Raw genomic sequence first — 18,152 nt, forward strand, 5'->3', positions numbered from 1 at the left:
ACTATGACTCTGCTACCTGCTTGTAAACACCAAGCAGAAGTGTCATGGTTGTATGATGACCTTGCTAGCAGGTCATTTCTTTATAAGCTGATGGCACACTTATTTCCTTTCTTAGGCATCCTAAAAACTTTATGCTTGATCTGATATGTCAAATCCCTTCCCATCACATTCTTCCACATGATGGATGAGGCCAAGCAAATCCACATTCAGCCTATACTGCATGATTATTGACATATTTAAATATAATGTTGTCACACATATTGGCCCTTGGGTGCCTACAACCTCTGGCCCTCCAGCATCGCCCTTAACCCCTGTAAATTAAAGGGCAGGAGCAGCTTTTCTTCCCAGGGCTTGTTGTTCCACCTGTCGCCAATGTCTCCAGTTTGTTACACAGTGCAATATCCTTTACTTGCTTTCATTTGCTTCACTTTCTCAATGTCCCCTGAATAAAATGATCCAACATTCACCTTTTCCATTATTTCTTCCCAGATCCGATTCCGGGTTTTCAGTAAGGTCGTCTTCAGCCAATGCTGCAGGACCACGCCATGATGTTTGATGACCTCATCAGCCAATGCCCTCAGCTTCCGGTCACTGTCAATGTATTTGCATACGACAACAGTGTCCATCTTGAAACTCTGTGCCAGGTTTCCGTATGTGGAGAAGGGATTGTTGCACAGGAATGTAATGGATCATGCATGCAGTCAGCCCTGGCGACTCGTGCAGACAAGATGTCCTCTTCTCAGGGGAGTAGCTTGGTCAGTAAGATTGGGGAGGAGGGAGTGGGCTGCTGATGTTGTAACAATCAGTCTATTGTTAAATTACATTATACGACAAGCAGGGCACATGAGATGGGCTCAAGGGGCAGTGGAAAGGGAGACAAATGCGGATTCGTAGAGGTACTAAGTGAGAGAAAACACAATATTTTGCAAAATAGCCAACATTTTTGAAGAATTTCAAAACAGAAACAGGGAGATAGTGTGTGTGTTTTTGTCTGTCTGTAAATAAAAATTCATGGGGAAATCCGACAGACACTTCCAGTCACGGCTCGTGGGGATTACTAGGGGTTGGGCAGCGTCACACACCAACGATCCTGTGTCGTCTCCGGGCCAGGCAGGCACAGGCTCCCAGCCTGCCCTGCGGCCAATCCTGATGCTTCCAGAGCAGCGTCAGGATTGGCTGGGAGCGAGCAGCCAGGGCACTCCCAGGTAGACTGGGAGCCTGTGCAGGCTCCCTCCAGCCCAGCCACTGTGTTGCTAGGCTGGAGAGAGCCTACTACACATGTGTGTTTTGCCGGCCCAAGACGGATGGCCAAACACACAAACATGCACTCTGAGAGGAATGCACCCCCCTCTGCCCTGCCCTTTCACAAGGAAAGGATAATACACACAGTTTATTATTCTATCCTTGTGAAAGTATTTGCAGCGGTTGCTGCTGGCGGGGGGGGCAATGCGCCTCTGCCATAGTGGAGGAGCCGCCACTGAACACTTCACAATAGACAACTGAAAGCCCCTGTACCCAACTATTTACCTGAAAAACATTTACTGGGGGAGTAGGGTGTAACACCCCAAGCAACCCCCCAAGCTCACTCTGGTAATCTTGTTGCACCTTCTGGGGTGTTCCTAAACCATTTCCTGCCTATTTTGGGGTTTTTGGAGCTCTAAGTAGGCATGTGGCCAGCTTCTGGCGCTCCAGAATCCTCAAAATTGTGATTTCTGGGACTATTCTGCACGTGCTATGCATTGGGTGGGCTGAATACTGGGTATCAATATTTTGTGCAGCAGATGAACACCCTACATGTAATTATTGTCGTTGTCTAATATTTACCACACATGATAAATTGTCATTAGGCATAGCGCAGTACAACCCATAATTATTGTTTTTCAGTCCACATATTTGTTATTTATTAGGTGTCATAAATTTTGCAGATTTAAGGCAAAGTAGGGCCTGTGTTTAAGGCCCTGGTTTTGTGATCATCAAGTCATAAACTCACTGTCCAGTTCACAGACATGACACACATTGTCACCAAAGGCAAAATACTTTGCCTCCTTGTACTTCAGCCAAATGTACATTGAAAACAATGAGAAGGTATAACGTCTGCAGTGTACACACCACCTCGAACCCATAAACTGTGAGGCTTCCACAGAGCAGAAGGGTGAAGTGTACAGATGGTATGTTATGTTATGTGTATTTGTAAAGCACACTATCACCTGTGAGGTTACTGAACAGGGGTATGTGCCTACCTTAGATGTTTCATAGACTCATTATTATGGATGTACACTCTGGGACGTGGGGAGGATTTCAGCTGCCCCAGGAGTGAGATGTTCTTGTTCTGCCCATAATGCGCCTCAGCGGGCGTGCAGTATACAGCATGTTAGTGGAGAGTGGAGAGCACAGTGGGGCTGGAAGTGGGAGATGGACATGCAAACGAACAAGGTATATCAAAGAAAGAGCAGAAAGGGGTGATTCAGGAATCAACGACCAGTCACCAGGAGGGTACTATCTTATATGATTAAATATAAAAATTGTGGTTCTGGCTAACCCACTTAGTTTTGTGCAGGTATCCAGAACATTCTGTTCTCAATGAAGTTCCTTTTTGCGGCATGAAACTATGCCCTATTCTGAGCATCAACACCCCAATGACTGTCAGCACCTGCATGTGCCCAAGAGTGGTGCAACACCTGCGTGTCCCCCGGAGTGGTACAAAGATTCCCAGCACTCTAGGTCATGTAACATTTGCCCTGCTGGAGTGATCCCTACATCCTAAACATTGACAAAGACAATAAGCCTGGATTTATTGTGCAGACAGCATCAGCATATTACCATGAGGGAGCTAGAAGGAGGACAAGGAGGGCGATAAATGTGAATCAGTTTCTCATGCAGTTGAATGCACGCACTTCAGAAGTGGTTGAAGGATACACTCAAACAGCCATAACATTTCATGAGAATAGTACTCCACTCGGCTGAGCCAAGACATGATTATAAAGTCTGAAGACAATGCTGATCAGAGAAAACTAATGATGAACAGAGGCAGACATAATTCCATCCTCTGTAAATTATCAGTTGGCCTGTTTGACAGCTGTTCTTTCAAAACCAAGACATAAAGAGGTCTTGCTCCCAGGCTGCATCATCACCTCGTCACGATTGGAATAAATTAGTAATTTCACATTACTCATGTAATGCGGAATTACTAATTAGTCCCGGCGGAATTAAATAAATGCTGTAATGGTACCTAAAAAGGACTGAGAAGAAGCAGTCCAACTATTTTTGAAGAAAACCCACTTCAGATTGAACTTTAAACTTTCATCTGAAGTGATTTTTAAATATAGAGGGATTGTGCCCTCTTCCTTCCCTGTTTAAGTACCACTGCGGGTCACATACCCCTCAGTGTCCTTACATACTTATGGACTTATACCTATGTAAAGGCACTGAGGGGTATGCACTGCACTGGAGTGCACTGCATATCCATTGGTGCCCTCACATACTTATGTAAGGGCACCAAGGGGCATGCAGTGCATACCCCTCGGTACCTTCCCTTACATAAAAATGTAAGGGCACCTGTACATAACAATGTAAGAGCACTGAGGAGTATGCACTGCACATTGCAGAGCCCACTCTGCCCCTTGGTGGAATTCTGTTGAATTTTAATCTAATTCTGTGGAATTCCGCCCACCTCTACTTAATATCAAATAATTACTTACTTATAACATGATGCTGGTGAATGGCATGTCGTCATGTTGAATGCTTTTACATTACTGCTGGCTTGGCTGGTGGGTTCATCAAATATGCCTCACTGCTTTCTCTCCAAGAGTGTAATAATCATGCCCTGATAATGGGGAAACAGCTAATAGGTGGAAGTCTACCGAGTTTTGGCAATACAATAAATAGTCTCCATCTATTACCTGACAAATTACTAATTATGGGCTGTTTGTAAGCAATGCCTTAATAGTCAAGTAGGTATTTAGTTCTACCAAATAAAGACAATTTTATGACCATTATAAGAATGAACGACTACATTACAACTTGCAAGATTTTAAACGTATGTCTTACAGAATACCTGAAGCAGTTTAAAGTTACAATACCAGTATTGTAACTTGTGACAAGCAGGTATCTCTTTAACAAGATCTTCAACCCACTGAACTATCATATATAATTTACAAATCTGTGACTTACACATTACATATTATGCTCTGAAGCAGGCACATTAATGCTGTTGATGTTTATGATTCTTCAGACAAGTGACAAGAGGTGGCACACACATTTCTCCAGCAAGTACATTAACCACCAGAGTTAACCTATCACTATTTAACATGAAACGTGCTGGATACTATTATATATCTGGAGGGGGTCCTTTACCGCATGTTTTAGTAGGTGGGTCCTGCCGGTGCTCAGCACAGGAAAAAGGGTTTTGAGACAGGTCCCTCCTAGGGTCTCATTTTCCCCACAATCCATTCCTGAATATAAAAACCCAGAAGCCACTAGAAAATGAATACAATACACAGAGGTGGTACCAGGTTGATGTAGGGAATGGGAGGGGAGGACCAAAATCAGCAGCAGGACCAAGAAAATGATCAGGGGGGAAGGAGGTCTGGACCCAAAAGGACCAGGAAGACAAGCAGAACCAAGATCTGGAGGACCATGAGTATCACAAAGATGATGAGCAAGCCCTGCATAGCCAGGAAAACCAAAACCAGAAAGACTAAGAGGGAGAGATTTAGGAGGACCAAGATCAACAGAACCATGATGTGCCAACCAGGATGAAAAGGAGGCCAGGTCCAAGCAGACCAGTTCAAGAAAGAGGACCAGGAGGACAGAAACAAAGGAGGCAGGATGTGGGGGTCAGCATCAGGAGTAGCATCAGGAGGAGTAAGACTAGAATAACCAGCAAGGGAAAGATGAGCATGAACAGGATCAGAGCTAGGACCAGTGTGGTGGGCTGAGAAGGGGGCTGAGCATTAGAGGAGGACCTGGACTGAAAGAGCAGGGGTAACCATAACCAAGGTGACAAGGTAGTCCAAGACCAGAAAAGCCACAAGAACCAGGCAGTGCTTAATTTCAGCTGGTGTTTTCCAGTGCTCAACACTGCACTTAATTCTCGACTCCAACACAAATGATAGTCCACCACATGGTGGCGCAGTCTGTCCAATTTTGAGCTGAGCACAAGAAAGTGTTTAGTAATGCAATATACATTAAAAATGAGTAATTCCTGCAACCTATGCCATTCTTATAGATCTGGGAGGCCTGAAATATTCGGAATTATAGCACTTGTTGGAGTGTAATGGTTAGCCGTTCTGCTGGTACTGTTATTGGCAATGGTGACAAGAGCAATGGGTGGTATGAGCTGCAGTGGCCTCCTAGAAAGAGCCCTGGCACTTACTTTTTAATAAATTAAGCACTGGAACCAGGTGACCAATGCCCTTAAGACTGATGAGCAAGAGGAGAAAGACTGTAAGGAGAAGATTTCACCAACAAATTGGCAACTCACTACACAACCAAGGCAGACACATTGGACTCCTATTTAAAACAGAAGAAAACCATCAGCACAACCCCTTTCCTAAAATACCCTCTAAGAATAAACCAACCCAACCTCTACAGTCCTTCCAACAAATATCCCAAAGTGAATTTATGGATTTGGTCAAAGCAAGCAGACCTTCCGGTTGCCCTTCTGACCCTTGCCCACCACAAATCTTCAAAAACATTCTTCTATCTACTTCTGCTGCCACACCTGTAAGAAGAAGAATCAACAACTCTTTAAGCACAGGAACTTTTCCTGTAGACCTGAAAAAGGCATACATACGACCGTTATTAAAGAAAACAAACCTAGACCCGCAAGACCCCAACAACTACAGACCAATCACAATTGGACCTTTCCTGGGCAAATTGATAGAAAGAGCAGCATTCGCCCAGATGTCACAATTCATTGTAGACAATTCTATACTTTCAGACTTCCAAACTGGATTCCACCCAGGAAGAAGCACTGAATCGGCACTCATAGCAATCTGGGATGATCTTAAAAACACAGTCGACCGCAATGGAGTTGCTGCACTACTTCTCTTGGACCTCTCCGCTGCCTTTGATACGCTTGATCATGACACCCTAATTCAAAGACTCCACAAAGCCGGCATACAAGGGATTGCTCTTGAGTGGATTACTTCCTATCTTCAAGAAGATCTAATATCATCCACTCGCCCCCCTTCTCGTACGAACCCTACCTCGCAAAAGCAGCGGTCCCCCAAGGATCAATCATCTCACCTTTGCTTTTCAACATCTACATGATATCTTTACCAGAACTGATCAATGATTTCCATCTCACATGCTACAACTATGCAGATGACACACAAATACTACTTAAATTAGAATGCCCCAAAAACATTGAAAACTCACAAATCTTCAGTTGCCTCAGAGCCGTTGATCAGTGGATGACCTGGAGCCATCTCAAACTAAATCCCTCCAAAACAGAAATACTCATATGGGGTGACTGGAAAAGTTATGACCCTCTGTGCGTCTGGCCTGACGATCTCGGACCACCTCCTCAATTATCCAAGGAAGTTAAAAACCTAGGAATCACCATGGATTCCAAGTTAACTATGAATGCCCAAATGGACATATTAGCACGAACAAGCTTCATCACCTTGAAGACTTTATGACGCATCTTCCCCCACCTCGGATTTCCACACAAGGTGCAAGCTACTATCTCGCTTGTACTATCCAAACTGGATTATGCCAATGGCCTCTACCATGGATCATCTCTATCTATTATGACGAAACTACAACGTATCCAGAATTCCGCAGCCAGGCTACTATTACATGTAAAGCCGCAAGCCCATATCTCCCCTGCCTTGAGAGCACTACACTGGTTACCCGTTGCCAGAAGATGCACTTTCAAGCTGATTTGTATCACCCACAAAGCTGTACATGGAACAGGACTGCTTTTTATCAGAAACAAAATAACCAAATACATCCAACAAAGAAACCTCCGCTCAAGATTGGCACACCGCCTTAGAACACCACTATACAAGAAAAAGACTATAGGTGGTACATCCTTCTCCGTTCAAGCAGCCAAACTGCTGCAAATTCATTACCCCCAACTATAAGAGCCACAGATAACTTTCTTGTCTTCAGAAAACTACTCAAGAGTTGGCTCTTTCCTTCATAACCACCATATTCAAACAACTATGGACTGCATATGCCTATGTTGATAAACATTTTTTCTGATTATGTGTCTATTTCTAGTTATGTATAGTTCTTTAGAAAATATGTATTGCTACTATGTCATAACAATAAAATACACACACACTCCTTAAACCTGTTTGACTAAGTGTATTTACCCATGGTTCTAATTATGTATTGTATGTACATATATGTGTGCATATGTGTGTGTATTCATGTGTGTGTGTATGTGTGTATGTATATATATATATATATATATATATATATATATATATATATATATATATATGTATGTATGTATGTGTTGTTTCTGTGCTTGGCATGTTCATGGGTCATTGAATGGCTCCTGGGTGGGTTGTTATATTAGATATCTATGAATCCCTGCTCTCATCTTATCACACTTATCTACCCATCATCATTTGTCATGTCTCTATCAAACTATCCTCCATTCCCACTCTGACTTATCACAAATCCTTTCTACTACTTTCATCTCCTAAATAACTCTGCCTAAGCTCTTCCCTCCGCTTCCACATCTAACTCACCAAACCTCACTCTACTACCATGACCTCCCACACAACCCTACTAAATTCTCCCTCATTTATCTCACCCTGCTACTATGATCTCCCTAACCCTTCCACAGACTCTTCCCTCCTCCATCCCCCTTTACTCATCCCAAGTCTTTGGGTTGAGTACATGAGGGATATACTCCCAATTAACACTTCTGGATTTCTTCCCTCCACCACGCCTCCATTACTCCAGTCAATCTAACTAACAAACTCTCATATCCGCAGCTCAAATTAACTCATAATAATACTAAAACTGTACTCATATTTCCTGATACTAATCCATCACTAATTCTTGTTGGGTTCCAGAGTAGCGTGCTACTCACCGAAAAGCGCTTCAACACCTCCTCAGGGGTAGTAAGCGCTATATAAATACTATTACAATACAATTACAATATGGCGAGGAGTGGAATGGTGAGGAGGAGCAGAAAGTTTACAGGGAGGACCACGAGGAAGAGGAGGATGGACCAGTAGGAGGCCAAAGTCATTCCATGCCGCACAGATGAGGGAGGACAAGCCTTAAAGCACTGCACAACCCCCTAATCTATCATAAAACATATTCTAGGTGTGAACAACTAAACCAGAACAGCTTTACTATCTCTATGCGAGCGCTCTGAAGCGGGTGCTACGTGGTATGAGCGCTATATAGAGCCAAAACACTGCCAATAAATGGTTGAATCGTCTCTTTCTGCAAAAGTCACGCGTTTTCTTCCTTTCAGTCTTGACAGCTTCCCTCCCCATCTGAGTTCTGAGCTGATCTATTCCTCCTAATACAGAGGGGCTCCCCCCCACCTCAGTTATTTATTTAAATAAGGCAATTCAACGAAGCGCCGCCGGCGGAGTGCGTTCAAACACCCCATTACAGTATACAATCGGTAATATCTTTTTGTTTGCTTGAATATCAGGCCCTTGGAGGCTGCGGTGGATTACAGTGCGGCCCCAGTAATTGATAGCTTCTGAACAAACACCTTTCCAGGACACATTAAAGCGGCTGGAATGCCTGGCCGAGGGAAGCGCGCCTGGGGCGAGGAGGGAAGGCCTCGCGGAGCTGTTTACATTGTTAACTAATTAATGGCAGCTGTTAACACCCTATGCTAGGTTCGAATTCTTAATTAGGATGAATTTCGGGAGACGGGTGTGCTGGGTGTGTGTGTGGGGGGAGGGGGAAGAGTAGGGGGCGTTGTCCTTTTCTTTAGATGAAATGGATTATTGTCTCCACTCATTGGCGCAGGGGTGACTGGGGAGCGAGAGGCCCAGGTAAATTTGTCCCTACTGCTCTCTTGTAAAGCAGCATGCAAGACAGCATCCGGAGCGGCGCCGGCTGGGCTGGGGTACTAGCAGACTCTAAGGGCCAGATTTACTAACAAGCATTTGCAATGCAATGGGTCTCGCATTTGCTCCAGTTAGCGCTATTACCGTTGTAAATTCCTAACTGGACTTTTCTTGCCACATAAATCGAAAATTAAAAGTATAACAGTTGACATAAGCGAGCCGATTTAAAGCGCTACGGCCGCCATGAGCGTGTAGGAGAGACCCAGAAGGGAAAAGAAGTTTGCTCGCAGTCAGATGTAACGGCAGTCGTGCACTTATCCATGTAATAGGGTCCATGGCCAAGGGGGTAACAAAACTGCTTCAAGGAAGGACAAACATAAAGCATTTACAAATGATAACAAAGGATTATTCAAAGGAAAGCTCATGAACGAGTCACAGTGATGGGCGTGGTTAAAAGCCCACAGACAAATTACAACAGGCCGGCGCACTTGCGTGCTTGACCTAAAAAAATGGCGCAGTGTGCTGCTCTGACAAAATTGGCAGCGCCACTCTGTCACTTTAGAAATGCAATGCCACTTAAACATTACATAACATTACATGCAGCAGAATATAATAATAAAAAAATCACCCTTTGAAAGAGCTTTGCAACTGCAGAGAAAGGGATTTTTTAAGCATTTGTAAGCAATGCTCTCACCCAAAGAGAAGGGATTTTCATGAGATGATTACATCTGTTTACACTGTGTGTGAACATGTGAAAAAGTATGTCAAACTCAACGGGCAATAGAGCTGTACATTTCGCTACTTTCGTGAAATTCCTGAATTTATGTGAGGATAAGGCTGGCAGCCTATACAAGACACCTAAGAGTATGAAAAAAAGTGTCAATTAAATAAACACTTTTGAACCAATAGGAGTGATTTAAAATACAATATTAGCACTGCCCCTTTCTAGGCTGACCCATTGCCCCATGCTGTATGGTGAGTGGCAGAAGCAAAATGTGAGTGACAAGTTAACACACCAATGGATGAAGCCCACTGACCTAAAGCTCTTTTGTGAAAATATGTTATTTTTTTAGAAAAACAAGTGTGGTGAGCTGGCTAAAGAGGACTCAAGGGTCAGACCTAAAAATGGGGTCAGAATGAGTTGAAAAAAACAAATAACCAGATACTAAAGAAGTAATTAAAATCAGAAATGGACTAAAACATGAAAATTTTACAGAAAAAAGAAAAATGGTAAAGTACTGACAGAGATACAAAAAAGCATGGGGCATATATATGAGAGGCTTGCGCCACCATTGTGTCACTTTTAGTGACTCAGTGGTGGCGAGGACCTCTCAGCCACTTTGCGTGTCTTTGAATAGCCTCATTGATATGGAGTAAGGCAAGGCAGCGCAAGCCACTGCATTGCCTTACTCTGTGCCAGGGAGGCGTTCCTTGTGTATTTTCCCAGGCAACACCCATGGAGTTTGATGCATTGTCAATTTAGGAAGGACTTGTGAACCTGGGAATGCGTCAAAACCTCACGCATCCCAAGGGCAGGCGTAACGAGGAGAAATATTTTTATTTCTCCTCATTTTTTCCTCTTTCCATGTGTGCTGCATTCTACATTCTGCAACACACGTGGAAAGAGGCAAATGCCTCTATGGATTGCTTCTGTGCAGGAAGATGCCCCTTCCTGCACAAAAACGATCCTGCCGACAACACAGGTACCCATGCACCATTATGCAAGTGTGTCTGCATTACCGCTAGGCTGCTGAAACAGTTCCAGCTCAGGGGGAAAGGACATGCATTGTATTGCATAAATATGGTGCATTCCTGCCCTTTCACTTTGGCGTGGGGCAGCCGAGCACGGTGACTTGCAGCACTGCCCTATGCCAAATCCTCGTAAATATGGTCTGTAGTGTACAACGAGGAAAGTGATTTGTATAACACACAGCAAAGTGATGGAAAGAACGTTAAGAGGGAGGGGTGAAGGCTGATTTTTGAGCGAATGTTGTTTCAAACTTAAGTGAAAGCAGCAGAAAACTCCTGGGGGCAGAGTTTAGCATTTAAAAATGACTCATCTCACAATGTCCTTCCTAGGAGAGCTTCTGCTGATGACTGTCACAACAGTGGGTAATTACTTTAATTACTTTAGTTTTCACTGCTATGACTTCACTGACATGACTAACCAGATTTCAATCTGCTTGTTCAGGGGAGAGGGTTGCTATGGAAGTAATATACAAAAAAAACGATTATCAGTAGCTTAACTGCTAAAGTCAGGGCCACTGAAATTATGCAGCATTTCAGGCCCAAATTAATAGGCAGGGGTGATAAGTTGCGTGCAAAGGAAGACAAATATGTGTTAATAGTGAAATAAAGAAAATAAAAAGAAGGGCTCATTCTATCCACTCTGTCTACATCTAAGAATGTTTAGTGCTGCTGCAAACAAAATCTTCACTCAGTAAATCAAATGGGCATAATGATTACATTATCAGAGCAACATTGTCACCTCTTTAAAAAATAGAAAATTACAGGAATCAGCAACAAACGATGACTTTGTCGGACATGACATTGTACCCCTTGTGCAATATTTTAATAACTTGTCATCTGTGTCAGCTAGAAATGTTTTCTGCACAAGAGCTGCTATTATCTTTTGAAGTGTTCTGTGGAACGATGGTGTAGTGTACAGAATTCACTTTTCCTAAAACAGCTCACCGAATATAATCGTGTAGTGTCTAGAGTGGAGAGTGGTTATCGGACCCCTGTGGTGCAAGGGGACAAGGGTAGGCACAGTTGGATCCTTACCCCCATTTGGAAATTAAATTTTGATGTGCCATGCTGTCACTAGGGCTGCTGGACATGTTGATCTTCTTGAAGTTGATTGTATCACTGGAACGCCCATCTGTAGGCTGCAGTGGTGACTGAACCCACTGGATGGTGGAGTGATTGTATGTGGGGTCTCACACCTTGCAGGTGCGCCTTAAGGTTTTCTTACTGCATTCAATGACTTTTGTTTGAATGCTGAGCTGTTTGCCAATGTATAGGGAGAGAAGCCTAAAGCAGGAGGAGCCCTACCTTTAATTTATAAATGTGGAATGCCATTTGTGTAGCTATTTCCTTTAAACACTTGCAGTTTTACCCTGATCTTCTCCTTCATCTTACTGTCTATATTCTGTCTGGTTTGGTGCAGAGCTGACGATCTGCTTGGGCAAATCAAGAAACAGCCTCAGCATCTCTCAATGGAGAGTGTGCAGAAAGCAGCGGGTGCCCCTCGATTAAGGGGAGACATTTGCGGGTCCTTTGACGAAGAAAAATCAAGGCACCAGGCCCTGATGTATCAACTCAATGCCCATCACTGCTGGAGAGAGGCTTTTGTCCTCAGACCCAAGGCTGTGCTTGATGTGTGCCTGTGGTTGCAGGTGCTGCGCACATGCACTCATTTGTGGGGATTGGGACTTATTCCCTTTATCTGACTTTCACCCAAAGCAAGAGTGATAAAGGTAGAAATAGATAAAGAACAAGGAAATGAAAGCTAGTATACTAGTGAATCCAGGGAGAAGGCAGGGATGGAAAAGAACCTTCAAGATAAAGAAAGGAAATGTAGGCTGGTGGAAGAAAGCGGCATGAGGTGGGAATCGAGACTATGCAGCCTTAGTATTTGGCAACCTCGGCAACGGGTTCATCTGGCACACTTTGGGCTGCTCTAATTCTTTCCACAGGTAAGGCACTGGACCCAGGTGCTTTTCTATCTATCAGTTGGACAACACACTTTGTCAAAGATTCACTAAGATTTAGAGTCAGGTTTCCATCACTTTGTGGCACAGACTTGACACACAACATTTTTTAGCTTTCACTAAGCCATACAAAGTCGATTTGTGTGGCTTTGTGTGGTTTAGTAAGTACAAAGTTACACATTGCAGTGCATCATGCTTCCTTGCATTACTTTGTATCAGGTAGGTTAGACCTCACATACTAAGGTAGTGGTTCCCCAAGTTTTTTTGTTTTCTTTTCTGGAAGTTTTTGATGATTCTGTTCGAATGGCCTATGGGCCCTGGGCACATTCCCACTGTAAAAGTACAGGGTGAAAGTGCACACACCCGTCCTACATCCCCTAGGAAGTGTCACTAGCTAATATGTGCACACTTGCACAATGGAGTTTTTAAATATATTGAGTCTGGTACAACATGCTAGTGTGTGCAAATGTGCACAGGGGTCTTTGCAGATATCCTGAGCCTGTCACAGCAGGCCTATATGGGCGCACTTGCACCTTTTTGGTGATCCTAAACTTGTGTCCAGCCTGCCCCTGCAGGCTTGTGCGTGCACCAGGGCACATGTGCCCAGGAAGTGCAGAATACCCATGTGTGTTTCACTGTCCATGAGAGCTGCTCTGCCCATAGGTTAAAATGGCGGAACGTTTATAATTAATCCTGGCTGCAATAGTTGATTGCAGTGGAGCAGCCTCATGAAGTTTACTATAGTTGGATTCACAATGATAAACCCCTTCTCATGGTAAAGGTGGTTTTGTCAATAATACCCTAGAAATTCCCTTCTAGAAAGTGGGCATTTCTATGTTCTATAATCTCTGTGCATGTGTTTTTTAATTCAGTTTCATTCCACTGGAAGTGGGAGAAAAATCACATCTGTGCATACCCAAACCGTAAGCAACTGGAACGAGAGACCTCTGCCATTTGAGGGCCTGGCTGGATTAATTGGAGAGAGAGGTTCTGACACTTGGCCTCTCGGAGCCCGATCATGGCCCCACTAAAGATAAAGATCTGCGTTCCAGAGCCCCATGGCAGACAGGACCAAAATTTAGATGAGAAATATGTGGTTCAAAGGATTCCCCCTTGAAACACCCCCAACTTCAAAGGTACACGAGTATAGTACCATAACTCCAGCAACTTAGAGATAGACTAGCAGGGAGGTGGAGACTAGTACCGCTGGGCTGTGTGGTGCACACTGTCAGAGGAATCTGTTGTGCATAGGAGTATGTACTGTCCTAAAAGAGATCCGGGCACCCATCCTGCATCATGGCTGGCTTGGGCAGATTACCTGCTGCTGCTGTGTGGCACTCTGTAGTGTGCTCTCCAAGGGCGTGTTGGCTTGCCCCCCTATTCTGTCTGGAGGCCTCAGGGACATCAAAGACCTCCTGCAAGGGCCTACACCATCTACTGGTGTCATTTGGAGAACAGTGCCTTCCTCCACACCTACATCATCTGATGGACTCCACCTGGTGGCAGCGGTGTGAGCAGGGAGTAAGTATTGCACCTGGAGATCGTAATTGCCTGGTGCAGAGCCTTCAAGGTACAGCCTGCACTTATGGAGTGTGGCCCTTCATTGTGGAGAAACCGAACGCATAAAGGTCTTGTTGTTGTGAGCAGGATCACTGGTTGTGGGACCGCGTGTGGACCACTTTTGTTGAGCGCATCACATTTCTCTGGTATGACACCCAACTGCATGCTCATTGAGTGCGGTGCCCAACTCATAGGTTGAGACCCTCGGAGGTGGCGGTGCATCCGGAGCAATGCCGCATTCTACCTCGTGTGGCACCACTGAACTTGCGTCTTTGTGAGTGACCAGATTGTCTGGTGTGACTCAAGACACTCAGGGGCATATTTATACTCCGTTTGCGCCGGAATTGCGTCGGTTTTTTTGACGCAATTTTGACGCAAAACTAACTCCATATATATACTTTGGCGTTAGACGCGTCTAGCGCCAAAGTCCATGGAGTTTGTGTCATTTTTTAGCGTGGACACCTACTTTGCGTTAATTATATGCAAGGTAGGCGTTCCCGTCTAAAAAATCGACTCCGAGGCATGTGTGTCGGATTTATACTCCCGGGCAAAATTCACGCCCGGGAGTGGGTGGGTCAAAAAAAATGACGTACGGCCGCTTTTGCGCCGTTTTTTAGCGCCTGCAAAAGGCAGGCGTTAAGGGACCTGTGGGCTCTGAAGGAGCCCAGAGGTGCCCTCCCATGCCCCCAGGGACACCCCCTGTCACCCTTGCCCACCCCAGGAGGACACCCAAGGCTGGAGGGACCCATCCCAGGGACATTAAGGTAAGTTCAGGTAAGTATTTTTTTTTTTTTTTTTTGTGACATAGGGGGGCCTGATTTGTGCCCCCCTACATGCCACTATGCCCAATGGCCATGCCCAGGGGACAGAAGTCCCCTGGGCATGGCCATTGGGCAAGGGGGCATGACTCCTGTCTTTGCTAAGACAGGAGTAATTTCTATGGGGGTTGGGAGTCGGAAAAAAATGGCGCAAATCGGGTTGAGGCGAAAAAATTGCCTCAACCTGACTTGCCCCATTTCTTGACGCCCAAGCCCCATATCCCCCTACGCCGGCGCTGCCTGGTGTACGTCATTTTTTTTAACGCACACCAGGCGGCACCAGCGGCTAATGCCGGCTAGCGTCATTCAATAAATATGGCGCCCGCATGGCGCTTCAGAATGGCGTTAGCCGGCGCTAATTTTTTTGACGCAAAACTGCGTTGGCACAGTTTTGCGTCAAAAAGTATAAATATGGGCCTCAGTGTACTTGTGTGAAAGTGCTATGACAACTGAGCTCTGGCTGCAACACACATAGAAAGGAGGGCTGCCCTTTCTTCACAAAATCAATTCTGCTTGTAAGGCAAGCACCCTTGCACCAGCAGGTCCTGTGACCTCTCTCACGTATTGATATTGTTGTTCCTATGCTCCTGTGATACAAATTTTACCTAAAAGGGTCTTTAATTACATCCCCAGGCATATTGGAGTAATCTTGTGAGTTTTGCGTAACAAGTGTAAGGTCAAGTGCCATAAATTATGCAGGATTAGGCCAGCATAATGAACATTTCATCCGGTACCTTCTTTCCAAATGAATCTCCTTTCCTACTTTCCCTCATACTGAAGTGCTCCCCGTTCACTTACTGGATACAGATTCACTGCTGACCCTTAACAGGACTAAAGGGCAGGCTGAAAGTGAGCCGTGAGAAAGTAAGTGAATATCCACAAACACACATATGCCTAACATGGGACATCCATTCCCTGCACCTGGTGTCAGAGTGACTCAGTGTAAGTCGACATTTTGTGAATTTGGAACATTTGTAACATTGATTTACACTCGTAAAAATTACCATATATTCACATAAGTCGAATTTAGGTGCAGAAATGGCTACAAGAATCAGGCACCGGTGCTCTTATCACCCCCTTCGGTCTGTCGATGAGAGCATCTCGGATTGAGGTGAAATTCGGGACCAGGCAACAAAAATGAAATACACACACACCCATATGCCAGATAAAGGGCCTGATTTAGAACTCGGCGACGGATATCCAGTCCGCTGAAATCTAAATCTCATAGGACATAATGGGATTTAGATTTCGGGAGACCAGATATCCTTCACTATTGTGGCAGAATAACCCATCCATCCATCAGTTCTAAATTAGGCCCAAAGACTTTTTGCAAATCACGGATTTGAGGATACCTGGCAGGTGCACTTATTGTGCCAAATGTTGTATCATAAAGCATATTGAGCAAGCAATATTGCACACAACTGGGCAGGAATTTTAAACAGTCAATGGAGTAATTGGAATTATCCTTGAAAGGAGGTTTGGGGTCAATTAGTGACAACTGGTGCATTTAACAACATCAAGATCCGGCCAGGCCCAGGTGTGTGGGTGTTATGTTGTTTTTGTGTCACTTTCAGATTGTTTACCTGTGTAGAAGTTTCCCAAGCCCCAGCAGCTGCTCTCAGGGACTGCTGCCTCTCCTAGAGTTGCAGTGCAGAAGCTCTCCTGCCTTGGCCCAAAAACAAGCCCACCGTGGCACAGTAACACAGCCTACAGCAGCCTGTTAGACCTGCCCTGCCGGCGAGGCTCTGTTAGCAGCTGAGCCAGTCCGAGCCTGCTTCTGACTGCCACCAGATGTGGCCCCGGGCACTCTCCACCGGCAGACACTTCCTGCAATGTGTGTTTTGTGGGTCTATACAGTTTGGGAGCCTCATGGAGCCACCATTGTTTTAGATGTTTCCACGCTCCACTGCATCAACACTAGACATGCACAGAGTATTTCCCGGTTATGAGTTCATGAGGTTATTCTAATCGCATTGGGGTGTTTGATTGCCGGAAACGAGCTATTTGTCTTGCAGTGGGAAAGGGAGAGGAGGGCGGAGCCTCGCCTCCTGGACCACACACCAAAGAGCTGAGCCTTAAGGAGGGAAATCCGGTTTCTTCAGTAACACAAAAGGTTTATTTGTTTATAAAACGTCATTCATTGCGACCTTACAGATGACTTTCCAGCCACAGGCGCTGATGACCAGTCGGGCGCAAGTAACAATTCCAGGTGGTATCATCCTGTCAGAACCAGCCATTATGAGTATTTTGCTTAAGTAGCGGGCAATAAACACGAAGAACTAGAAATTCTGGGTCCTTTCCAGATAGTTATCCCCCATTTCTGGAGGCTTAGTGCAAAAGTGTACCTTGTAAACCTGGGCCCTGCGTTCTTGCACCTGGGAATTGTGGGAACGCTGGGCAGCTCATATTCTGTTAGAGTAGATATCCATCACCATACTTCAATAGGAGATGAATACTTTTGGGACTACAGCAAGTTTTGAGTGTCAGCTTCTGACTCATCCTTGTCGGGCAGGTATGTCCCCTGCATGGTGAATAGATGTACAGCCCTGCTGTGAGTCACCCAACTTAGCGCTGGTATCCTGACTTTCTTTTGGCCAGCTCACATGAAATTCTGTGTGGCACTGAGGCCTAGGCCTGAAATGGACCATGAGACAGAGAGACTACTCTGAGATCAAGAGGAGATGATAAAAGCAAACTCTGTAGTTGACAAATGACTACCGAACATGTACAGTGAGTGACGGTGGAAGCATATAATTTTTGAATCAATAGTGTTTGCACAGGCCTTTTTACCTGTTCCAGGTAAGAAGAGGTACACTGGCCTGGTCGTGTAAAGTTCCATTTGCATGTTGTGCAACGACCCTGCAGTGACCTCCCTGTGTATATGCAGAGTGTGTGTTGTATTGCATGTATTGTGCCTGTTAGCTGAAATCCATGTTGTTTGTGAGTGTGTGCATGCTGTAGCCCCTGCCCTGGTTTTGACATGACACAAGATGGAGGTTGTGATACAGCTCCCCCTGAAAGTGGAAGTGTATTGCCTCCATTCCTGCACCTGAGGGTGT

The 18,152-nt window shown here is 44.9% G+C and overlaps 1 protein-coding gene across 3 annotated transcripts in view; it reads right to left on the bottom strand.

The window, feature by feature from the left end:
• The window catches only part of LOC138246558 (chemerin-like receptor 1), a 314,771-nt gene that overhangs the window by 173,392 nt on the left and 123,227 nt on the right, over positions 1-18,152 (bottom strand). The gene's annotated exons all lie outside the window — the stretch shown is intronic.

Source organism: Pleurodeles waltl, chromosome 7 (genome assembly GCF_031143425.1).
Source record: "Pleurodeles waltl isolate 20211129_DDA chromosome 7, aPleWal1.hap1.20221129, whole genome shotgun sequence".
Lineage (NCBI taxonomy): Eukaryota > Metazoa > Chordata > Amphibia > Caudata > Salamandridae > Pleurodeles > Pleurodeles waltl.